General features: G+C 47.6%; 1 protein-coding gene across 1 annotated transcript in view; it reads right to left on the reverse strand.

The window, feature by feature from the left end:
* The window catches only part of PPP1R16B (protein phosphatase 1 regulatory subunit 16B), a 98,703-nt gene extending 86,909 nt beyond the window's left edge, over positions 1-11,794 (reverse strand). The window contains exon 1 of the mRNA XM_079784871.1: positions 11,680-11,794. The gene's annotated coding sequence lies outside the window, so the exon portion shown is untranslated. The remainder of the gene's footprint in view (positions 1-11,679) is intronic.
* Between the last annotated feature and the right edge of the window lie 14,057 nt (positions 11,795-25,851).

Below are 25,851 nucleotides of genomic sequence, written 5' to 3' on the forward strand. Positions count from 1 at the left end.
ACAATGAGCCTATGATAAAGGTGCTATTAATCTCTATTTTACAAAGGGTAAACCAAAACCCAGTGGGGTGATTGCCAAGGTCATACAGCCAGTAAGCAGCAGGGCTATGATTCACATCCACATGGGCCTTGACACTGAAGCCCATGCTCGTTACCACTGTCCTCATCTGCCTCTCTGGGCAGTACTTGGCTGTAGGACTGAACCCAGCTCTTACTGGGCCAAGGTGAGTGGTGGGTTATACAGCATTCCCCAAAGTGGTTTCTTCATCTCCACCCCTTACCTTCCAACCCACCATCCACACCACTGGCACATTTTTTCACTCTTTTTTTTAAAAAAATTTTTTTTGGTTTAAATTTCTTTATTGATTAAGGTATCACATATTTGTCCTCATCCCCCCATTCCCATCCCACACCCCTCCCCACGCATGCCCCCACCCCCCTGTTGTCCTTGACCACTGGTTAGGCTCATATGTATGCACACAAGTCCTTTGGTTGAACACTCCCCTTTATCCCCACCCTCCCCTACCCTCCCTCTGAGGTCCAACAGTATGATCCATGCCTCCTTGTCTCTGGGTCTGTTCTTGTTCAACAGTCTATGTTGACATTTTTCATTCTAAAACCAAGTTTGATTCTGTATTTCCATTGTGGGGAAGCATTTAATCTCTCTGTTGCCTACAGGGTCAAGTCTAAACTCCTCAGCCTAATGGTTCAGGCCATCTAGTATGTAGCTTTGACATTTTAACTTTATCTCTGGCCATCCTAATGTCCCAAACTCACTAAACTCTCAATTTCCCAGCTATACTGAATAGTCTGATGGATTCACATCTCTGCAATGGTCCCCACCATTTGCTGAGACTCTGCTATGTGTCTGGGTCTACACATAAATTAACTTTACTCTCCACAATGAGCCATTTTAAACAGGTATCATTATCCCCAATGGATAGATTAGAAAATGGGGGCTCATCTTGACATGCCCAATGTCATAACTCATAAGTGACAGAACCCAGATTTAGATTTCTCTGCTACAAAGCCCATGCAGGTCCACTACAGCACACCCACCTCCTCACCTTCATTCATGCTGTTCCATGGAGTGGCAATACCCTTCTTTCTCTCCACCTGGCAATCTCTCTCTGTTCTTAGAGAGCTGGTGCAAGTGCTATAATAATCCTATCTATCATCTCTTAAGTGCTTTCCAGGCACCATGCTCAGCACTTGACTTGCCTTGTCTCATTTACACAGTGTCTCAATGCTCTTTTTATTCCCTCTGAATTGTTCTTTATCTGCCCTGTGCCAAATGGGTTTCTTTCTCCTCTCTAGTTCCAAGGCATGTGACCACATCTCTATTGTGGCGCTCAGCACTCTTCAGTAATTGTTAGTTTCCAATCTGCCTCTTCCATTGGACTAGATGCCCTTGAATGACAAGGCATATACGTTATTCACCTATACATCCTGCTAGAGAGCCATCCAGCATATGGTAGGTATTTCAAAAATGAGAGAGTTGTCAGAAGGTGGAAGACCTTGAGACTGAAAATTCACAGATTTTTCCATCAGTTCTGTCACAGGGAGTGGTCCCTGGGTTTGCAACCAGAGCTGTAGCATCAAACAGACAAAACAGACCTGGCTGCTGGGGCAAGAGGTCACACTGAGGGCCAGACCCAGGACACACCTCACCTGGCTCCCACCTTGCCTTCCATGAAAGGATGGGATGGGATTGCCCCTGGCTTCATGGTCTCTTCAACTCTGAATGCTTTTTAATTGGCTCCACACATCCCTGCTTAGGTGATGTGTTGTAAAACAATGGCTAGGCTCAATCCACAGCACTGTTTAAGAAATTCTCAACTGCTCCTTGCCTTGTGCTGTTCTTAAGACACCCCAGTGAATGAAGATCTCCAGGACAGGTGGCCCAGAGAAAATGAATATCTAAGGTGTGGCTCCCCAAAGGTGAGTAGATTAGCTGATCACACTCCTTGCTAAATAGATCTATTCTTTTTTGGTTGGAGGCCCCTTGACAAGAAAAGAGCCATCTTTGATGCTCACTCATCGCGTTGAACACCCTTTCAGTGTACCTGGTCTACAACGGGTGCTGTTCAGAGCACACTGCCTTGGGACTGGGATAACAGCCTGTACATGCCACCAACGTCCAAACTCTATGAGCTCCAAGGCTGTCGATTTTTAAAGCCAGTCCCTGCTCCTTTGCTCTCACTCTTACTGGACTAACATGCATTTGCCCAGGTATGAGTGATCGGTAAGCCCTCCCAGCTGCAAACTCAGCTGGGTTTCTGCACAGCCTCCTTCCAACAAACCCCTTTAGGAAACAGGGGAGCCACCAGAGACTATTTCAAAATTAGTTGTCCCTTCCTAACTGCCCACCTCTTTTGCTGCTCCCACTAGAGGTTAGCTGCATGATTTTTTGGCTTCTAATCAAGTCATTTTCTTTTGAGGATTTGAAGTCCCACCCCACGCCCATCATAATGTATATTGTATTTTTAAGAATTCATTTGTAACATTCATGAAGATAGAGTTTATCAGACAAAAAGTTAGCTTCTTTATGCATTCCTTTAGCACGCTTGAACCACACTGTCTTTCTCTTTGTTGTTGTTGTTAATCCTCACCTGAGGATATCTTTCTATTGGTTTTTAGAGAGTGGAAGGGATGGGGAGAGACAGAGAGAAACATCGATGTGAGAGAGACACATTGATTGGTTGCCTCCTACAAACCCCACGACCAGAGCCGGGCATGGAGCCTGAAACCGAGGTACCTGCCCTTGACAGAACCCTTCTGTCTATGGGCCGACGCTCTATCCACTGAGTCAAATCGGCTAGGGCTTCTCTTATTTTGATTTGCCCAAGTCTTTTATTACTCCAAGAGACAGGGATCAGTGTGAGGGCAGAAACTGGTTTAATATAATTTTCTGTCTTTGATTTCAAGAATAAAGCCAGGTAAAATGTAGCTCTTAAATATGTAACAATCTTTATGTAGGCCCAATCTAAAGAGTCAAAATTTGAATTACTGTGGAACCTGACTCAGAAACATGTTTTCCATTTTATTCTATCAGACTGGCAAAACTTAAAGTTACTTAATACTCAGCTGTTGGAAAGGGGGAGGTATTCCCAAATACTGTTGATGGAATAGAAATTGGTTTGGCCTCTTGGGAAGACAATTTGACAACGTCTGTCATAGCTCAAATTGCAGGAAGTTTTCCTTATAGATAAAATCATGCCAGTGTACAAAGATAGACACTGTACAAGCAAGGATGTTGTAGCATCCTACATTGGTAGCAGGAAAAAGCTGGAAACAATCTCAACTGTCAGCAAGGAAGAAGAAATAAATTATGGTAAAGTTTTATTGCTGGAATATCATGTAGCCTTAAAGACTGAGGCATATCTCTGTGTGCTGACATGTGCTAAGATAAATTAGCTGAAAAAAGGAAGTTTCAGAAGAGTGATCTATAGATGTGTTAAAAAGGATAAACATGTAAATGAATATGGGTCTGTCTATGTATAAGAAATTTATGGAAAGGTACATAAAACATTCAGGAATTTCTTCTGGGGGGGGAATGAGTGGCTGGTGGTAATGTTTGGGGAAATATCACTTTCCATTTTCTACATTTTCATACTGTTTAAATTTTAATAATGCATTTGTATTCTTTTGTAATTAAAAAGCATAAAATACAGCAATAAGAAAACAAAAGCTGGATTTTATATGTTAAAAAAAAAAACAACTAATGAAAATCCAGAGGCAATTGTCCCTATTTCTTTAAAAGGCAAGAGGCGATGTCTATAAGGTGACCTTTGCTCTCTGCCCAGTCCGTGGGATTGCCCATGATGACTACACAGTTCCAGAAGGAACGTGGAGATGGCGACAGTCACCGAGAAGGGCCAAAAGCCCTGAAGAGAGTCAGTATGAGAATGTGTGCCTTCTACTTGCACTTGGACCACAGGAAATAAAGCCAGTTCTGACTGCGACTCTGAACCCTCCTAGGAGCCAAGAAATTCCGAGAACTCCTCAGGGTGGCCCAAACACTAGGGCCTCTACCCAGTGCCAGGAAGCAAAGGCTAGGGATGCCTAGGTATGTGATGACACACGTGATGTGGGTGATCAAAACAACGGCTCCGGCCAGCAGGGACATCAGTGGCGCAGGGCTCTGCTCACCTATCCCCTCTGCTCTGAAGCCACCTGTGACTCCCAGGGGCCGACTTTGCTGATACTAATGTAATAATAATAATAGTTGAGATGTACATCCTACCAAGCAGAGGCTAAATGGTCCATCATATCATCTCATGCTACTATTATTCCTATGTTACACCGTGGGAAACTGAGGCTTAGTGACGTTAAGCAAGTAACTTGCTCAAGGTTGTCGTAAGTGGTGGAGGCAGAAATCAAACCCAGGTCTGACTCCAGAGCCAGCCAAGGTCACTGCTAGCCTTCCCCCATTTGGGGAAGAACTAAAAAAGGGCACTCCCTCAGAGTACAGACACAGAGAGCCACAGCATTTTCATCCAAAGAAAAGCCAGAGACTATAATGATCACGTGCAAGGGCTTTGAAACCAGATGATCTGGGTTCAAATCCTTGCTCTGCCACTTACTGGCTGTGTGGCCTGTGGAAAGTCATTGAACCTCTCTGTGCCTCACTTTCCTCTGCAGCACAATCAGTAATAATGCCACCCCTGAGAGTTGCTAGGAGGACTAAAGAGCTAAAAAGACAGTGATCAGCTCATAATAAGCACCAAATGTTAACGATTATTATTCATTTTTTTAAAAAAAAAGATGCCCTCTCTTTCAGGCAGATGCAAGTCTGCAGGGTGCAGTTTGGCAGGTGGAGCAGACTCCCTCAGTCAGGTGCCATCAGGGAGTATATGACTCTACAACCTTACCCCAGTCCTGCTGAGCAATTACCTCCCATGCACTGCCAGTTCTTCCTCCTGGCTACCTCTCTCCTAGCTGGCACCCTTTTAAAAAAATATGGATTCCCAGGGCCCCATTCTGGCCGGTTCTAATCCAGGTGGGCTGGGCTAGGGCCCAAAAGCCCCCCCAAAAAAAATTAAATTAAATTAATTAATTAATTGATTTAATTAAAACAAGTAAAAAGCCCCAGGTGACTCAGAAAGGGTATGTTCTGGACACACATTTCTGGGAGCACTAGAACCCCTCACACTTTGCTCTGGCTGGTTCAGCTGCTCCTTGAGAGCCGGCAGCCATCCTTTCACTCTTGGTCCCAGGCCTGGGCTCTGGACAAGGCACACAGTAAATACGCGACTCTGAAAGCACGCAGGCGCGACAGGCTGGGTTTCCTTTTGCGCTTGAGTGGGTTGCACCAGGGACCCCTCACCTTGGGATTCCCCAGACCCTTGCTACGCAAAGTGCAGTGGACAGACCAGCCGAAGGGCTTCCCCTGGGAGCTTGTTAGAAATGCAGGCCCTCAGTCCCCTAACCTACTGAATCAGAGTCTGCTTCTTACAGGAGCCCCCAGACGATTCATGAGCAAGTTTGAGACATCTACCTGAGATCCCTTCCCCCATCAGAATAAACTCTGACCAATGTGCACCTCTAACCCGTCCAAATGCCCTTTGGGGATAATCTTTTCCTTCAAACTCCCAGAGAGCCCAAGAATGACACAGCCTGATCCTTGCAATAGCCCAGCTCCAATCTCAGCAGCCAGTCTGGGGCTCACAGTGAACCTTTGCTTTAATCAGTTATTTATTTCAAGGCCCAATTAAAATACACCTTCTTAATACATTGAAAAGGAGACAACAACTGCAGCCTTTACAATTCCGGGGTGTAAAACACTCCCTTCTTTTGCACAGAGTCATGACTCCTGCTTCCCTGGCCAAAGCCATCCAAAGGCATCGGATGGCCCAAAGAAAACAAGCCATGTCTTCCGGTTGGCCAAGCTTTAAGTGATTGGGCAGATTTCACCCTGGAGCTCGACCTCATTAATCCAAGGCCTATCACAGTGCTGTAAATGTCAGTGGAAAATAGCCATTCAGTGGGTTTCCTTCATTCCACCAGAAAAGGGAAAAAACAGGAAGCTGACAGCAGCTGTGCCCCAACTTGGCAGATCCCAAGGGCCCAGCTGACAGGGCGTTCCTTGTCAGCACCTATGTTCCCCCGCCCCAGTCTGCTTGTCCAGATAAAGGTGGGTCCTGTATCTACATGAGCAAGATGCAGTGGTGATTGCAATTCAGACCATTCAGGCCCCCAAGCACCTGCTTGGGAAGGAAAACAGCGTGAATTTCTTTGGCCTGAATTACCAATTGGCTGATCATCATTCAGATCCATCTAAACCTCTTCTTCCCATTCAAAATGTCCTGCAAGCCAAACCTCTGGGACTCCAGGGGACATAAGGTGTTCCAAGACCTCATTCATCTCTTTAATGCATATTGATTGTCTCCTGTGTGCCGGGCATCATGCTGGGAAACCAGGGACACAGAGATGAATGAATTAGACACAGTCACTGACCTTATGGGGTTTATATCCAGTCTAAGCTTTCTCAGCCTTGGCACTATTGGCATTTGGGGTCATATAATTCTTTGTTGCGGGGGCTATCGTAGGCACTGGAGGATATTAGCAGCATTCCTGGCCTCAACCCACTAGATGCCATTGCACCCCTCCCCAGTGGTGACAACCAAAAGTGTCTCCAGATACTGTCACATTCCCCCTGGGGAGCCAAACTGCCCCTAGTTGAGAACCGCTGGCCTAGTGGTTGAGACACACTAAAAGAGTAATGACCACAAATAACCACCTAATCACTATTTTGATAAGTACCATGGAGGAGAATGTGGGTACTACACCAATATTATCTACAACTTGGAAGCCAGGCATTTTTGTGTGTGTGGTGTAATTACAAATCCTTATGATAACTCTGAATGGTCTCTATATAATATATGGTCTATATGATCTGTATTCCAGGTGAAGAAACTGAGGCTCAAAGGGATGAAGAAATTGTCCAAGGCCAAAAAGCCAGTGGAAGGCAGGGTCAGGATTTGAACCTTGGCCTTAAACTCTGCCTCTCATGGAAAAGGAAAAGGGTATGTGGTTACATGATACTCTGACCAGCCATCCTAAAAGGCTCATTCCTTCCTGGGGTCACTGTGGAGCTCAACCACCTGCTACATTAATCAAGCTACAAACTGCCTACGTCAAGGCATGTTTGTGGGACATTATTGGGCCGAGGAATGCGGCCTGAACTCTGAGACACCCAAGAACCCCTCCCCCTTGCCAAGGGCCTGCAACAGGACCTTCCCAAAAGGCAGTGCCGGGGGAGAATGGGGCAGTTCCCCGTCCCCAGATAACCAGAGCACACCCCACAGAGACCCATCTCCAAGGTGCCTACTGCCCACATCAAAGGATGCATACACGGTGAAAAAACACAGACATTCTACAATCAGCTTTAGGTATTTACAAGGAGCATAAGTTGAGGTGGCTCAGGATAGCACATAACAATTTTGCAGAGCCCCCAGATATGAATTCCTGCCACATATAAGCTGCAAGCCTTTTGCAAATCACCTCATCCTTTGTGCCTCAGTTTCCCCCTCTGTGCAATGGGGGATAAATGGGTCCACTTCAATGAGTTGGTGTGAGGATTCAAGGGCAATGCAAGCCAAGATTCTGGACAATGACCACCACCCAGAAAAGCACTTGTACAATATTCTGATCAATAAAGAAGCTGGACCATGGCACTTTCTCTACCCCCAGCCCCTTCCTTCAAATAAGAAACTGAGTCCCAGGAAGACAGAAACAGGAACAGGAGTATCTCATCTTAGGAAGCATCTCAGGAAGAAGGAGGGGACCTCTGTGCTTCCTGGGTAGAAGGAAGAGGAAGGGACAGTTAATATATTAGCAAATGAGCACAGCACAGCCCTTCCTCTCAGGCAGAAGTTAATCCTGGACTCTCTCGGGCTGCAGGGTACCTGCTTCGGGTCAGCGAGTGTTTAATCATTCGGGACCCCGTGGCAGGACAGCCTCTGCCTAGCGCCCTGGCTCTGCCTGCTGCCCCAGCCTCCAGGTGCTCCGGTGGGAACTCCCCACTGCTCGCAAAGACAGCAAGCCTCCGTGCCTTTGCACAAGCTGTTCTCTCCGCTCAGGCTGCCTACCCCTCGATTGCCCACCACCGGGAAAATTGTCTCTGAAGAGCTCAAGTGGGTTCCCACAGCAAACTTTGCCCACCTGTTATTGGTCATCACAGACTAATAATAACAGCAACTAACATTTGCAATCGTGGATTAACATCTAGAAGGCCCTGAGCTGCATTTCTTATCCTTGTGGTCTCCCTTTTCTCCTCACATCACCACCCTTAGGTAGGTAGCTGATCTTTTGAGAGGTCAGGCATCTGTCCATCACCACCCAGCTACAAGATGGCAGAGTCAGGAATGAAACCTGTAGGCTGGCCTGAGCCCACCTGTTCACCCATCGCTCTATTTTTCACTCCTCTTCCTGCTGGTGAAACTGTTATCCCTGGCTATCTGTTGGGGACAGTGGCCTCACTATCTATTTCCAGGCCTGCCTCTCCCTCATAGGGAAAGAACTCCGAGAGCTGCCTTATGCATCTTGAAATCCCTTGCTAAGCACAAGATCTAGGAGGAAGTAAACATCTGTTGAATAAGTCAATGAATCCTGAAAAAATGGCAGCCAGGTGAGAAAGGCTCCGTCACAGACTTCCTGGGGACAGGCCATGCCATCCTGATAGCTAGAGGCAGAAGAGGTCTAACTGCCCCAGACCGAAGGCAGTGGGAGCCCAATGCATGGGAGGAAACGGTGGTGAGGTGACAAGAAGCACTTCCTGCATTCCTGCCCACACCAGGTGCTGTGCTAAGCACTTTCTGGGTGGTATGGTCTCACAGAATCCTCACAACCCCATGAAGTCAGCATTACGATACTCCCATTTAACAGATGAGAAAATCAGGCCTGAGAGAGAGTAAATAATTTACCAAGGTCACAGAGCTTTTAAGCATAGAGCTACCACTTGTGCCTATTGGTGCGCAAGACCCGGGAGAACGCCCCCCACCCCAGCCAGGTCCCTTGCTCTTCATACCTTGTAGCTTTCTGTAGGCAGCGGGCTTGTCCAAGCCCTCCGTGAAGCCCAGTCTCTAAGATGTGCTCGGGATAAAGAAGCTCGGTCGCCTGGTCTCTGCTGGAAGAATGCCAGCTGGGACCCACTATACACCAAGTCCTCTGTGCTAGGTTGGGGGTGGAGAGTGAGGTTGGGTGGGGGTCCTGAGGGTCCAAGCACAGCACACGAATCCAGGTCTGTGCCTTCTGCGACCTACAAAACTAGGCTGGCTGCAGCCTCTGGGGGTCAGAGAAAGCTCACTCTGGATGGAGCAGGTTTTAGGAGGAACCTGGGGCCCTAGTTTCCAAAGAGTCCTAAGAGGCTCCGCAGGGAGGTCTGGCCTTGGGGGAAAACCCACCTTCCTGGGTCAGCAACCTCTGAGCCCTGTGGCTCAGGCTCCCAAACAGACTTAACTAGGTTAGAGTTTAACTCCACTCTAGCATCAATTACCCGAGACATGGAGGCTACACATGCATTGGCCTTGCCTGCCATGTCCTTCCACGCCAGGGAGGATTCAGAGAGCACCAGGGGCAAGGAGCCACATAGAGTCACAGGAATGTCTCAGAGGGGGGAACGCAAAGAGGGGTTGGAAGGATCAAGTGGTCTTCCTGTAGGAATGTTCCAGAGGCTGGGAAGAGCCAGGACCAGAGAGGGGTCAGGAAGGTTCCAGGGTTGGGGACACTGCTGGGTAGACTCCATTGGACAGCAAGGTGCAAAGTTGAACATCCAGGGTGGCCTGGTTGACCTCTGACCGCCAACATCCTGGCGGGGGGGGGGGGGGGGGGGGGGGAGAAGGGGCTGAGGATTTGTGTGGGAAGGCCCCGTGCAGGCTGCCTGCTGAAAAGACTCACGAGCGCCCACCAGCTGCCTGCAAGCTGCCTCTTTATGACAAAGCAAGGGAGGGAGATGTGGAAACTCCCAGCCCCTGCAGAACCACCCACCGAGGCTCCACTTCTGCTCCTGCCTAAAAGGAGAGACACGCCCCACTCAAAACCAGGAGGAGAGGCGCCAGCATTTACTTAGGAGCACTCCTGCCATGCTCCACTGCACCAAGCACTTCCATGGGGCCTCTCACCCATCCCCCAAAGGCTGGTTCTTACCCCCATTTTCTAGAGGCAACTGAGGCTCCCAAGCGGCCAAGTGCCTCGCCCTGGGGCAGACAGCTAGTCACCTGCAGAGTTAAAAAGCTTTATTACCAGCCTAGGAGGGAGTCTCCCAGACGGAGGGGTTTTCTCGCTGCTGCACCAGCCGCAGGAAATGGCAGGGCACACGGGGAAGTACCCCCGCGGGCCCGGGCGGCTAACGGCAGGCCCCTTCCCGAGAAAGCGCTGGGGGAAAGGGCGCCTGGTACCTCTGGGCCCGGGTCCTCCACAGAGGGCGATTCAGAGGCGGCACCTGGTGCCCGGGGCCGCGGGGAGCTGGTGGGCTTTTCTGAAGGCGAGAACAGGGGCCCATTATGTGGACTCCAATCACATGGGCGCGCAAGCGGCTCGGCTTTCGGTTCTGAGAAGCGCTGATGCAGCCGCGTCTCTCTCCCTCAGCGCCCGAGGTGCCCGGGAGCGCCGGGTCCCAGGCTCCCGGGAGGCCAGATTGAGCTCACCGAGGCTCGGTTATCCGCCCAGGGCTGGGAGCTGCATCATCAGCATCTCCGGTGTGGCTGGGCCCGGGCTGGGGGAGGAGGAGCAGGGAAGGAAGGAGTCTGCATCGGGGAAGGAGGCGGCAGCGAGCGCCTCCCCTCCCTGCTCTCCACTTGGGGATGTCTGGCAGCTCAACCTGGGCGCTCCGGGTGACCTTGGGGAGACCCCCCTGCGCGACCTCTTGAGGCGGCTGCACAGTGTCAGCCCATCCTAGGCGCTCGGGGGCGCTCCTCCGGCGGAGTCGAAGCGCGGGACTCAGGAGGAGAGCAGCGCGCCAGGCGCGAGGACCCAGCAGCCAGGACACGGGGGCCCTTTGGAGAGGCCGGGCGCGCCTCTCCCCGGGCAGAACCACGCGCGGGGTCTCCCCGGGCCGGCGGGCTGGGTCAGCGGGATCCCGTGGCGGGTGGGGCGGCACGTGGGGTCGCCTGCCCCTGGGGACCTTTCCCGCCTGAGCAAGAGTGCTCCCTGCGCCTGGCCGCTGCCTCGGGGACCAAGCGCCGCCACGCGAGGGGGCGGCGCCCCCATGCCGGGCCCGAGCCTGGGCTCCGGGCTGTTTGGTGCTGGTTGTAGCTCCCGATTACCGGTATTGAGCTCCCCGGCAGACAGCGACCCGAGAGTCCAGAACCAGCCTAAACCCCCCTGCCCGCTCCACCATCGGGCCACGGCGACCCCAGCCGACAACCTGCCAATGCGCCCTCCCCCCAACCCTGGCCTCGTCTTGGCGCGCAAGACCCGAGAGAACGCCCCCACCCTAGCCGGCCTCCCTGGCCTTGCGCTCCCCGTCCCCGCCTTTACAGCGTTCCTCTCCCCCCCCCCCGCCCCCTACCCGCCACCCCCCAATAATCTTAAGCCGCCGGCCCCTGGCCAAAGCGCCACTCACACCCCCAGCCAGGCTGTCAGAGGCCGGGACCACCTCCCCGCCGCCAACCTCAAGCCTCGCCCGCGGGGTCAGCCCACAGAGCGCAGCAGGGAGGCGGCGCCGCTGGGAACTCACCCGCTCTCCCGAGCCCTGCTCGGGCGGCTCCCGCCCCGGCTCCGTCGGTCGGTCCCCGAGCCGCGGCTGCCCGAGAGGCGACTGAAGCCGGCTCTGCTCCCCGCGAGGCTCCGCGCCGCCCTCGCTCCGCCCCCGAGGCGGGGCCTGAGCTCCCGAGCGGGGGGCGCGCTCCGCCCCGCCCGCCCGGACAGGCTGACCGGGGAGCGCGCGGGGTCCAGGCGCTCTAAAGTGGGGGCCCCTCCTCACAGCCGCTGGAAATGCAAGGGAGCTGGGACGCAGCCAGGCCTTGGAGGAGTTTTCCTTATGGTCGCCCCCGCTTCCCGCCGCCGCCACCACCTTTGGAAAGGGAAGCCCAGGACTGGATCCTTGCTCCCATTTGACGGAGGGCACCGGGAAGTCACCCAGAATCAGCACAGAGCCGGGAATTCGAGTCCCTACCTTGAGGGCTGCGCAGCCTGAGTCGGGGGCTTCCTAGGACGTCGAGGAGACCCGCCAGGCCTTGTCGTGGGGACTGGTCTGTGCGGGCAGGTCCCCCAACTGCGGGCGGAGAGCAGGAGCGAGACAGGGGAGCACGGCGGGCCGGGGCCTGCGACGTGGACTCGCATCATTTCCTCTTTCTGGGAAGAAAGGAGGTGAAGCGCAGGAGGAAGGAAGTGGTCGTACCTCCGCTGACGTCTGCCATGATCTAGAAAGGGGCTGCCTCTCTGAGATTTAACGCTAAAAACGAAAAGGAAAACACCTGGTGGCTTCTGTCATCAAATCTAAGCCTCTTGCCTGGGCCGACAGCTCTGAGCACCATCTTTTCTTTGCAAGACAAAGGATTTTACTACCTTAAGGTTGCTGTATAGAGGGTCCTGTCACTCCCACGCCCTCAGGAAGAGGAGAAAGTTAAACAAAGGGGGGGTTGCGGGGGAACCATCCCAAAACATTCTCTGGAATCCACACTCCCTGAGCACTGGCTTTCCAACAATAGAGTTCTCTTCTCCACAAAGGGCCTTGTTTCCTGAGCTTGCTCAGCCTCCAGATTAGAGCCCTCGGGCCAGCCAGCCTGGTGCAGACAAGGTTTAAGTTTGGGGGGTTTGGGGATGGTACCCAGTGAATTCAGTCCCCAGCAGTCTTGTGTGAAGAACTCCCCTGGGTCATTACTAACTAGCAATGTTCTTCTGAGGCTAAGGGTATAACTTGAGTTTAATGATTTTCTTTGCTAAGGAAATTCAGTAACCTTTCATGGGGGGGGGGGGGGTGAAAACCTCCGCATTGGGCTTATTCTGGGGCCCCCAAGTCCTCTGAAAACACCACCCACTCCCCCCCTGACCCCTCTCAGTTCAGTAATAATCGAGTTGTGAATGACACTATTTCAGTAAGAGCAATTAGAAAGCAGGACAGGTAGGGAGGACTTAAAGTGATGTTAACTCCAGGGGATCCTGGTTCTCCACAGAATGTTTCCATTGATCTGTCACAAAGAGCTGTAGGCTGACAGAGTGGGAATCACCTCTTCAAGGCAGAACTTGGAGTCCGTGTCCCTGGAATGAACCTTCGAGAACGGGCCCAAATCCCTGTGCTGTGCTGCCCAGTCATACCACTGACAATGTTTGATACCAGAAGCTCAAGCATTCTCAGAATAAGGTGAAGGACTCACACTTCCTGGTTTCAAAACTTACTGTAGTAATCAAACGAGTACGATGAGCTTATAAGGACAGACACAGAGATCACATAGATCAGCAGGATAAAACTGAGAGTCCAGATATATACTCTTACAACAAGAATGGCAAGTCAATGTAGTGGGGAAAGAATAGTCTTTTCAACAAATGGTACTGAGACAACTAGATTCCCACATACAAAAGAGTGAAGTTGGCCCTAGCCGGTTTGGCTCAGTGGATAGAGCACGGACCAAAAGGTCCTGGGTTCAATTCCGGTCAAGGGCATGTACCTTGGTCGCAGGCTCCTCCCCAGCCCAGGACCTGGTCGGGGAACTTGCAGGAGGCAACCAATCAATGTGTTTCTCTCACATCAATGTTTCTCTCTGCGTTTCCCTCCCTCTTCCGTTCTCTCTAAAAGATCAGTGGAAAAGTATCCTCAGGTGGGTAGAAAGAAAGAAAGAAAGCAAAGAGTGAAGCTGGACCCCCTACCTCACACCATATACAAAAATGAACTCAAAATGGATCAGACTGAAATGTAAGAACCCAAACTGCAAAACTTGCAGAAGAAAACATAGGCAAACATTATGACCTTGGGTTAAGTAATTGTTTCTTAGATATGACACCTAAAGCACAAGCAACAGAAGAAAAAATAGATGAGTTGGGCTTCATTAAAATAAAAAATGTTTGTGTTTTAAGGGACACCATTAAAAAAGTGAAAAGATAACTGTTATGGGCTGAGTTGTGTGTCCCCCAAAATTCACATCTTGAAGTCCCTAACACCAGTACCTCAGAATGTAACTATATTGAAAGGTCTTTAAAGAGGTGATTAAATTAAGCTGAGACCTGTAAGGTGGGACCTAATCCAATGTGACCAGAGTCCTTGTAAGGAGGAAGAGACATCAGGTGTGCACACATAGAGAAAAGACCTTGTGAAGACACAGGGAGAGAATGGCCATCTACAAGTTAAAGGAGGGAGACCTTGGGAGAAACCAAATCTGCAAACTCTTTGATCTTGGACTTCTAGCCTCCTGAACTGTAAGAAATAAATGTATGTTGTTTAAGCCATCCCATTTGTGGTATTTTGTTATGACAGCCTTCGCAAACAAATACAATAACCCACAGAATGGGAGAAAATATTTGCAAATCGTGTATCTGATAAGGGACTTGTATCTAGAATATATGAGGGACTCTTACAATCCTATCTAATAATAGAGTAAAATGTAAATTACCATCACTCCGCTACGCCCACGATTGGGCAGTGGGAGGCTGGGGGGCGGGACTCGGGGTGGCCTATCCGGCCATTGAGAGGCACGGATCTGCTGCCACTGAGGGGGGCGGGACTCCCGCCCCCTGCGACTCTCAACGGCCAGATCGAGGCCAGATCCACGGCCGCTGAGCGGGCCTGCGCGGACACCCAGCTGCGCCTCTCAACGGCAGGGTAGCCAGGTGTCCAAGGCAGCCCCCCTCAGCGGCCGTTGAGAGGCGCAGGGGGTGGGAGTCCCGCCCCCTGCGCCTCTCAACAGCAGGGTAGCCCCCCTCAGCGGCCACGGACCATCAAAAGCGTGGGAGCTGGGTGCCTGTCCGCTCAGACACCAGGCCTTTCAGAAGCCTCCAGCGCGGCGGCGGAGGCTTCTGAAAGGCCTGGTGCACCAGCAGACAGGCACCCAACTCCCCGCGATCAAAAGCAAAAGCGTGGCAGCTGGATGCCTTTCCGCTCAGACACCAGGCCTTTCAGAAGCCTCCGCCACGCCGGAGGCTTCTGAAAGGCCTGGTGCACTAGCGGACAGACACCCAGCTCCCCGTGATGAAAAGCAAAAGCGTGTAGGGGACCCTACACGTGCATGATTCAATCATGCACTGGGCCTCTAGTGCAATAATAAAAAGCCAAATAACCTGATTAAAAATGGGCAAAGAATCTGAATAGATATTTCTCCAAAGAAAATATACAAATGCCCAACAACTGTATGAGAAAATACTCAATGTCATTAACCATCAAAAAAATGCACATTAAAACCACTGTTCAGATACACTTTCAAACTCACTAGAATAGCTATACTAAAGAAAACAGGTAATAACAAGTCCTGGCAAGGATGTGTAGAAACCTCATACACTGCTGGTGGGAATGTAAAATGTGTTGCTGCTTTCAAAAACAGTCTGAGAGTTCCTTAAAATGTTAAACATAGAATTACCAGATGACTCAGAAATTCCATTCCTAGGTATATACCCAAGAGAAATAAAAGCATACATCCACATGAATTTGTACACAAACGTTCATGGCAGCATTAATGATAATAGTGGAAACAACCCCAATGACCATCAAATGATAAATGGGTAAATAAAATGTGGTATACCCATACAATGCAATATTATTTGGCAATCAGAGGAATAAAGTCCTGGTATATGCCGTAACATGGATGAACATTGAAAACATGTGCTAAGCCCTAGCCGGTTTTGCTCAGTGGATAGAGCATTGGCCTGAAGGGTCCTGTGTTCAGTTCCTATCAAGGGCACTTACCTAGGTTGCAGGCTCGATCCCTGGCCCTTGGTGGAGTGCATGCGGGAGGCTTCTCTCTCTCTGTCTCTCCCCCTCCCTTCCACTCTCTCTAAAAAATCAATGAAAAAATTTCCTCGGGTGAGGATTAACAAAACAAAACCCCCAAAAAAAGAAAGAAAAGAAAACAGGTGCTAAGTGAAAGAAGCTAGACACAAGACCACATATTGTATGATCCCATTGATATGAAATGTCCATATAGGCAAATCTATAGAGACAGAAAGTAGATTGGTGGTTGTCTAGAGTTGGGTTTTGAGGGCAAGTGGAGAGTGACAGATCAAGGGCACCAGTTTCTTTTGGAGGTGATGAAATATTCTAAAATTGATTGTGATAATGGTTGTACAACTATGAGTATACCAAAAACTATTGAATTGTATAATTTAAATGGGTGAATTACACAGAGTGTGAATGATATTTCAAAAAAGTTTTTACCCCCAAAAGTTAAACTCTTCTCTGGTCCTTGAAAACAACACTGACCATGTCCTCCAAATCTCTCTCTTTTATCCCTAGGCCATCAATGAAAAGCAAATCTCTTTATTTTGAGGTCATCTATGACCTGTTCGACATTAGGGGACAGTCCAAAGCTAATGGACATATTTGAGGACGTGAAAATAAATGGATTCACTCCAACATATAAAATCTGGGCCCAGCCCTAACCGGTTTGTTTGGCTCAGTGGATAGAGCGTTGGCCTGCGGACTGAAGGGTCCCAGGTTCGATTCCGGTCAAGGGCAGGTACCTTGGTTGCTGGCACATCCCCAGTAGGGGGTGTGCAGGAGGCAGCTGATCGATGTTTCTAACTCTCTATCCCTCTCCTTTCCTCTCTGTAAAAAATCAATAAAATATATTTTTTAAAAATAAAATCTGGGCCCAGTTGGCATGGCTCAGTGGTTGAACACCAATCTATGAACCAGGAGGTCACGGTTCAATTCCTGGTCAGGGCACACACCTGGGTTTCGGGCTTGATCCCCAGTGTGGGGCGTGCAGGAAGCAGCCAATCAATGATTCTCTCTCATCATTGATGTTTCTCTCTCTCCTTCTCCCTTCCTCTCTGAAGTCAATAAAAATATATTTTTTAAAAAAAATAAAATCTGGAACATATTTATAATTATAGAATTAAATATCTACATAACTTTAGGTCAACCAATCAACTGCAATTCAAGGGCTCATAATTACATATAAAGTATATGGAAAGTAGAATTTGGGTGAATTACACAGGGTGTCCCAAAAAATGTATGCACTCTTTGAATAATTATTAATTCCAATTGGTTAAATCTGAAAAGAAAGAAACATCAATTGAGCTATCAGCTGTAAAGTATGTATGCATTTTGGGGGGGGCACCTATATAATTGCTAGGATGCAAGGCAAGGACGCTAGAATAAGGAAGGCCTAGAGACTCCTGAGTTTGTAAAATAAAAAAAGGAGCTAATCCAGCTCAAAGGGATTTATTTAATCCACTGGTTTCAATGCCAGCCAGTGGGCAAGTGCTGGACTGGCTGCACTCATTCATTCAACTAATAGCCCAAGGCCTGGCCAAGGCTAAGCCCTGATAGGCGGCTGATTCTGCTGGTGAAGATGTTGGCTCCAGGCCAGGCCCAACCAACAGAGGTGCAGGAAGTGCAGGGGGGCTGGAGGGCCCAAGTAAAAGTGAGCCAAGTCGGAGAAAGACACCCTGGGTAAGAGTCCTGGCTCTGCCATGAACCCGCTGGCCAGGCATTTCCCCTTCCAGAGTGTCCGTTTCCTGGTCTATAAAACTCCGATTGTACAATACTTGCATGTGTTTTTGTGTGCCTTTTTCCCACGTCCCCACACTTTTTAGGGAAGTGACCTCTTTTCAACCTCTTTTGTAAGCTCCCTGAAGAGTATAGGCTGGGCTGTTTGCACACAGTGGGGGGCCCATCAGTGGTGTAGAGGGAGCACCAGATGTTCCTGGTTGGCAGGTGAGCTCAGGCCTGTGATGCTGTGAGTTTAATGGTAACCAGGTGAGGGCAGATGAATTTTCATTTTTATATTTAGTTTAGAAAGAACCCTCCTAGCCCTGTGGCTCTCAACGTTGGCAGTATATCGGCATCACAAAGGGACCTTTTAAAAGTGTTGATGCCCAAGCTCTACCCCAGACCATATGAATCAAATTCTGGACATAGGGCTTGTACTTTTAAACACCCATGCACACACACAGATAATAATAATCTATAATAATAAAAGCGTAATATGCTAATTAGACTGGACAGCCGAAGGACCTTCCAGATGTCCTTTCGGACGAAGCCGGGGCTGCGAGGGCTGAGCCCCTTGCACAAATTTCGTGCATCGGGCCTCTAGTCTATAATAATAAAAGAGTAATAAGCTAATTAGACCGGATGTCATTCTGGACGAAGCTGGGGCTGGAGTGAAGCCTGGGTCCTGGGTGCCTGCTGGCGGCCACAGGGAAGCCCGGGTCCCGGGTGCCAGAGGGAAGCCGGTGCTGGAAGCCGGGGGAGGAAGGCCTAGCCTACTCTTGCATGAATTTCGTACATCAGGCTTCTAGTAATAATAATAAGAAAACACTTCCCAGAAAAAAACACTTCCGAGGTGAGGTAAAAATGCAATGAGCAGCAAGGCTGAGGATCACAAACTAGGTCTGTGTTTCTCCAACTTTGGGAACTTTGCAAAAAATGCTGCTCCTTAGGCCTATTCTTAGTACTCCTTTCTCATCCCTTGGTGTGGTATGGGGCCTAGGGATATGCATTTTAACTGGTTCTAATGAGCCTTAGTTAATGCCTCCAGCTGCCCTGAGAGCAATACCTTGTTATCTGACTTAAATAGTGTTTCCCATATTCCTTAAGTAGAAGAGTCGCCGGGAGCACTTATTGATAAATGGAGATTCCATTTTGCAATCACCAATATAATAATCAATTGAGGAAGTAACAGTCCTCAACAGATGCTGAAGCCACTGAGGGAGAGGTTTGGGGTAACAAATAGTCACATGATGCAAAACATCACACCACCAATTATTTACTGACTGAAAAGGGAGGAAGACACCTTTACAATAGAGAGACCCGGTAGTCTCCACCGGAATCGAGTGATCAAACCCACATCCCCAAGAGTGGGGCCAGCTGACGCTGTGGCTTCTGTGTGACACAGTATGATGGACTCAACATCTCCTATGTCATGTTCTTGCCAAAAATACTTAACCTGATTTTAATCATGAGGAAAATTTAGACAGATCTAGAATGTGGGGCACTCCACAAGCCTAAGGCAGGAGTTATTCTAGATTAGAAGGAGTAAAGGGACATATATCCTTGATTGGATCCTGAGTTGGAAAGTAAATGTTGCTTGGATGCTGGATGACATTATTGAATTAATGTTAACATTCTGAGATATGATGATGGTAATGTGGTTATGGAGGAAAAGCTCCTTATCTTATTCTTAGGAATGCATGCTGAAGGGAGGGCAATGAAAGGAGAAAGAAAAGCATAAATTTCAAAAATGCCAAGTGTTCTTTGTACTTTTCTTTCAATTTTTCCGGGGATTTGATATTTTTCAAAATAAAAATGCAGCCTCCTCTTGGAGATTCTGATTCAGTGGACCTAGAATGAGGCCCGGGATCTGTATTTTTATTTTCTCTCTCTTTTTTAAAAAAAATTGATTTTAGATAGAGAGGATAGGAGAAGGAGAGAAAGAGAGAGAGAGAAACATTGATCAGTTGCCTCCCACATGCAACCTGACTGGGGATCAATCCCACAACCTGGGTATGTGCCCTGACCAGGAATCAAACGTGCACCCTTATGGTGTACGGGACAACGTTCCAACCAACTGAGCCACCCAGCCTGGGCAGGGGATCTGTATTTTTAAAGAAATACCAGGTGGCTTTCATCTGGTTCAAGGCTTACATCCTTAGAGGTTCCCACAGCAACCTGCCCTGCTGGCTGCCTTTCCGTTTCTCAGATGCCAGCCAGGTACCATCATCTCTCTGCACATCCTGTTCCCTCAGCCTGCTCTGCTGTTCCCTCCTCTGCTTCACCCTCGCCCTTTTTCAGGTCTCAGCCTGAATGTCACTTCTTCAGGGAAGGCTTCCGACAGGCCCCTCAGCCAATGCCCCCCTTCCCCACTGGCTCTCACAGCCCCAGGGACCACAGCTGTAATTTCCATATAGCTGTGATTTTTTGGATTAATGTCTGCTTCTCCCATTACACAGTGTTATGGCTGAGCTGGGTCTCTCCCCGCCGCCCCCCCCCCCCCAATCCCAGTTCATAGGTTGCAATCCTAACCCCAGTGCCTCAGAATATGACTCCGTTTGGAACTAGGGGCTTTAAAGAGGTGAGTAAGGTCAAATGAGTTCATATAGGCGAGGTGGGCTCTCATCCAGTACGACTGGTGTCTGTATAAGAAGAGGAAATTCGAGACAGAGGAAAGACCGCCTGGAGACACTGGAGGAAGACAGCCTTCTATCTACAAGCCCAGAAGGAAACAACCCTGCTGACATCTTGGTCTCAGACATCTAACCTCCAGAACTGTGAGAAAATATGTTCCTATTGTCTAAGCCACCCAGTTTGTTACGGGGGCCCTGACTAACACAGAGAGTAAGCCACGCTGACCAGGGGCCAGATCTGTTTTGTTTACATCTGAATTTCTAGGGCCTGACGGAGCCTGGCACAGAGGCGGCGCACTGGCAGGCTCTGTGGAATGCATGAAGTGGGAGAACGCACTATGGTCCTGGTACACAGTCAGGCTTCAGTAAACAGCACTTGAAAATGCAGCAAGATAGTATTTGAGAAATTACAAACTGAGGCGCGGGCTTTCTTCCCCTCAATGTTTGTTTTGTTGTTGCTGGCGCCCTGGCCCTCAGCCCTGCACCCATCTTGTTACCCCTTGCCTCTGGGGGTGCACAGATGCCACCTAGAACAAACAAAAGTGGCTTCTCAGGCCTGAGTTGCAAAATAGAGTCTATAATATCCCCAGTCCAAGTAATAATAACCAGGGAGCCAATGCACTTTTCATGTGTTACTGCCTCCGACCAGAGAGGTCTTATGGAGTTCTAGAAATCTATGCTTGGAAGATCGAGAGGCAAGCTGAAAGGCAAAATGTTTATTCCCAAACAACAGATTGGTTGAAGAGAGGCTCAACTTCTGAATTTTTAGGGAAATGCAAATAAAAAAGCCAGGAGAGAAAGTTAACAACTATCAGAAAGGCAAAAACAAAACAAAATACCCACAGCTCTGTCAATACTGGGAAGGCCAGGAACCCCTTGGGTGGGGGCCCAAACACTGGTACTACCGGTTTGAAGAGAAGATTGGCATTATTTAGGAAAGTTGGATGTGCATGTCCTGTGACTCAGCAACTCCGCCATGAGGCATACCTGCCTGGAGAAGACCTTACCCTGTGTAGGAAAAGACATGTAGGAAAGGATATTCATCATGGCTTTTATCTTCGAGAGCAAAAGATTAGCAACATTCTAAATGCTTACCAATAGGGGAATGGATATGAATGAATTAGGAGGTATCTTAATGATGGAACTTTTTTCTTCTTACACCCTTTCTCCCTTTCTACAAGGAACCTCTGCCCCCTTTTTTAACATAAAAATCTCATGGATTCATTTAATGTTACTTGAAATTTCAAAAGAAATCCTTTCTCTGAAATGGGGGGGTGGCAAGAAGGAGTGGGAGGGTATGCTTTGGAATTCAGAGCTTTAGAATTTTATAAATATAAAGTGGTACACATACTCTGTATTAGTGATTCTCACACTTGAGCATAACTCAGAATCACCAGGAGGGCTCCTTAAAGCACAGATGGCTGGACCCTACCCCAGAGTTTTTTGATTTAATAGGTCTTGGATAGGGCCTGAGAACTTACATTTCTAACAAGTTTCCGAGTGATGCTGATGCTGCTGGTCTGGGCACCACACTTTGAGAATGACTCTCTCTTACACAACAGCCCTAGAGGGGTCTAGAATAGCACCCCATAACCAAACATTCATATGTGCCCTGTGGAATAAATACATATTATATAGGAATAAATATGTAATAATAAATATTATATATATAGCCTTATGTCAGTTCAGATTAGGTTTTGCTACTGATTCAGCTTTTGTAAACTAATGAAAAATCTCTTCATTTTTAGAGAATTTTGATTTTTGGAAGAAAGTATAGGAGATTGTTGAGTTCTAAGTGATGTGTCATGACCATAGATGAAAGCATACAAAAATGGTAACATTAGAATATGCTTTCTTTTTTAAGTACATTTGACCCCCCACCATCAGGGATTGTTAATGTTTGAGGAATGAATGAATGAGAATAAGCTTCTCTAAAAAAAGAGAGAATAGCCGGTCTTGCATTGTTTCTATTGGCCACCAGGTGGCAGCAACAAGTCAGCCCATAATAGTCACATTGTCAGAACATGTGGGATGGGAGATATTCCTATGGCCATTATGAGAAAAGGCAATCTGTGCATGTTTGTAGCAGGGATAAGCCAGGATCTATGTGGACCAGTCGCTATTTGTAATAGAATAAATTTAGAAACATATTTATTCAAATGCCATTCAAAGGTGGAATAGTTAAATAAATCATGGCAGGAAACTATCGGAATACTATTCAAATGTTTAAATGAATGAGTTACTTCACCAAAAAATGTGCAGGAGACATATGAATAAAACTTTTGAAGTCAATTATGTGACATAAGGACCTATGTAAAAGAAAAAGGCACATTTCCTTTTTGGCTAGAAGATTCAATAAAGAAAAGATGCCATCTTTCATCTCCTAATCTATGCTTTCAATGGGATGCAAATAAATATTCTAGCAAGGTTATCTTAGAACTTAACAAACTGACTTCAAGAAAAGTCCCGGGGGGAAAAAGAGAAATCTGGGGAGACAAACTCTGCCACCTCTTAAAGTGTATTACAAAGTCAGATTAATAATTCATTGTGAACTCAGGAATAGACAGAGATTAATGGAGCAGATGAGTGAGTCTGGAAGTAGACCAAAATATATAAGGTTATTTAATAAACAATAAAGGTGGCATCTAAATCAGTGGATAAAAGATGGATTGCTCAATAAATATTGTTAGCGCAATTTGCCGGTCATCTGAAAAGAAAATCAACTGGAGGCCTACCACAAACCTATGGCAAGATAAATTCCACCTGGATAAGTGAATCGTGGTACATACATACAATACTGAGCACTGAGAATGAATCATGGCTACATGCAACATGGATGAATATTAAAGACAGTGCTTAGGAATGCGTAATTAGGTGGCAAAACCATAAAAAGCACAGAAACGAATACTACAGAAGTCCACATAGTGGTTTCCAACGAGGGGAAAGGAGCAAATTTTGATCAGGAAAGACCATACTGGGGGCTTTTGTGGTGATACCAATGTTCTGTTTCTTGACCATTATGATTATGCAGGTGCTCATTTTACAGTTATTAGGTTGTACCTTTATATTTTATGCCATGATATATGTCACATTTTACATAAAAAGGTTTAAAGTAACTAAATATATGGGAAGAAAACAGGATTCTCCCCCCCGTCCGATGCATTACCCATTAAACATAATATAAAAAACAGCCCTGGCCAGTGTGGCTCAGTTGGTTGAGTATCGTCTCATGCAGCTAGAGGTCCCCAGTTCAATTCCTGGTCAGGGCACATGCCCAGGTTGCAGGCTTGATCCCCAGTAGGGGGGATGCAGGAGGCAGCCAATCAATATTTGTCTCTCCCTTCCCCTTCCTCTCCCTCTAAAACCAGTAAAAACATATTATTTTTTAAAAGGGAAAAGAATGTGGAAGCTGTCTTTGCATCAATGTGGTGTGACCTCCAAGATATATTATGTACTGTGGAAACCTTTGGAGCAGCGGTCACCAACCGGTGGTCCATGAGGTCCAAAAGATTGGCGACCGATGGTGTAGCGTATGCTACTATTTGTGTAAAAAGTACATGGCATGCATATGCTGACTGCATCCTCGTGATGTTGTCTATGTTTGTGACAGATACACATGCACATACATTTTTGAAAGATTAGAAAGAAGCAGCTCCGTATGCAGTGGTATTGAATGATATCCAAGACATATTGCTATATGACAAGCAAAACAAGGGAAGTATGAGTACTGATACTTTTTAATATTTTTAATGGGAAACTTCAAACACATACAAAAGTAGAGAGAGAAAAATAATGCACCCTATATAGCTATCCCCATATTCATGATAATGAACTCACGGCCATTCTTGTTACTTTTTTTAAAAAAAAAATAATTTTTTATTGATCTCAGAAAGGAAGGGAGAGGGAGAGAGACATAGAAATGTCAATGAGGAGAGAGAATCATAGATTGGCTGCCTCCTGCACACCCCCTACTGGGGATCGAGTCTGAAACCTGGGTATGTGCCCGGACCGGGAATCTAACCATGACCTCCTGGTTCATAGGTCGAAGCTCAACCACTGAGCCACACCGGTCAGTCAAGCCATTCTTATTTCATACATGCCCCCTCCCATTCCCTTGTATCCCACTTGATTATTTTGGAGTAAATCCCAGACACTTTTGTATGTATCTCTATACGTATTCTCATTCATTCATTCATTCATTCATTCATTCTCTACCCCCTCCCTCTCTCTCTCCTCTCTCCATAAGCACATTACTTCTAAAAATAAAAACCCATCAATAATTCTTTCATATACTCAAATATCCAGACTGTGTTCAAATTTCCCTGATTTTTTCAGAAGTTTTTTTTTTTAACAGTGATTTATTAGAATCAGGTCCAAACAAGATCTATACTTTGTGTTGTTTGAAATGCCTTTTAATTTATAGTTCTCCCCTTCTTTTTATTCCTTTTGCAATTTATTTGTTAGGGAAGGAAAAAAAGTTTAATTTATAGCTTCCCCCTGCCTCTTTCTTTCCTCTTGACAATTTATTTGATGGAAGGAAGGAGAAAAGAAGGTTATTAGTCCTGGAGAATTTTCTGCATTCTGGATTTTGCTGATTGCATCCTCATGGCATTATTTGTCATGCTGGTGACAGATTTCACTCATTTGCTCCATTCAGGTCCCTTTCCAGCCTTCTCCACTCTGGTCTTTGCCCCCACGAGACTGTCCTGTGGGGACTATATCAGCCAGGCTCTCTGGCTTCAGTTGGGCTTGGCCAATAGGGAGCCCTGGTAGAAATGGGAGGGAGGGAGGAGAATGAGGTCACACTTTATTCCCCTGGCTCCCTCCCTGCTTTGTCTGTGCTTCGTGACTGGTGACAATTTCTCTCAAGACAGTTGCTCTACACAATTCCCTCCCCTTCCAGGTTCTGGTAATCTCTCCCTTCTACTGGGAAAGCCTTCTCCGCTGCTCATCCCAGGATCCTGCACTACCCATCACACTCTGCCTTCCCTTTGTAAATACCCCCTCTTCTAACTGTGCTAATCTGAGTCCACCATCTGCTTCCTGGTAGAACCCTAACATACAATGTTTCTATGTCCCAGTATTTCCAGTGAACTGGCAGTCAAATCTGAGGGCTTGATCAGATTCAGGTTAAATTATTTGTAAAAATACTTCATGGATGGCCCAGCTGGCATGGCTCAGTGATTGAGTGTTGACCTATGAACCAGGAGGTTGGGGTTTGATTCCTGGTCAGGCACATGCCCGGGTTGCAGGCTCAATCCCCAGTGTGGGGCATGCAGGAGGCAATCAACCAATGATTATCTCTTATCATTGATGTTTCTATCTCTCTCCTTTTCCCTTCCTCTCTGAAATCAACTATATATATGCATTCCTTTATATAAGTGTAAAAAATACTTCATGGATGATGTTCAATACGTCATTGTTATCACACCAGAAGGAACATGCTATCTATCCATTATAATGATCCCATCAACTTTTCACCAAATGGTGTTTAGATGTCGTGGATAATCCTTGTCCCTTGCTGTTATCAGGAGTTCAATAATGGTGGGATTCTATCATTTCTTCTTCATGGATTACCTGGAAATCCTCTACAAAGAAAACTTCCCTTATCATTTATTTGGTTACCCTGGGGCAC

This window comes from Cnephaeus nilssonii, assembly GCF_951640355.1.
Source record: "Cnephaeus nilssonii genome assembly, chromosome: 11".
NCBI lineage: Eukaryota > Metazoa > Chordata > Mammalia > Chiroptera > Vespertilionidae > Cnephaeus > Cnephaeus nilssonii.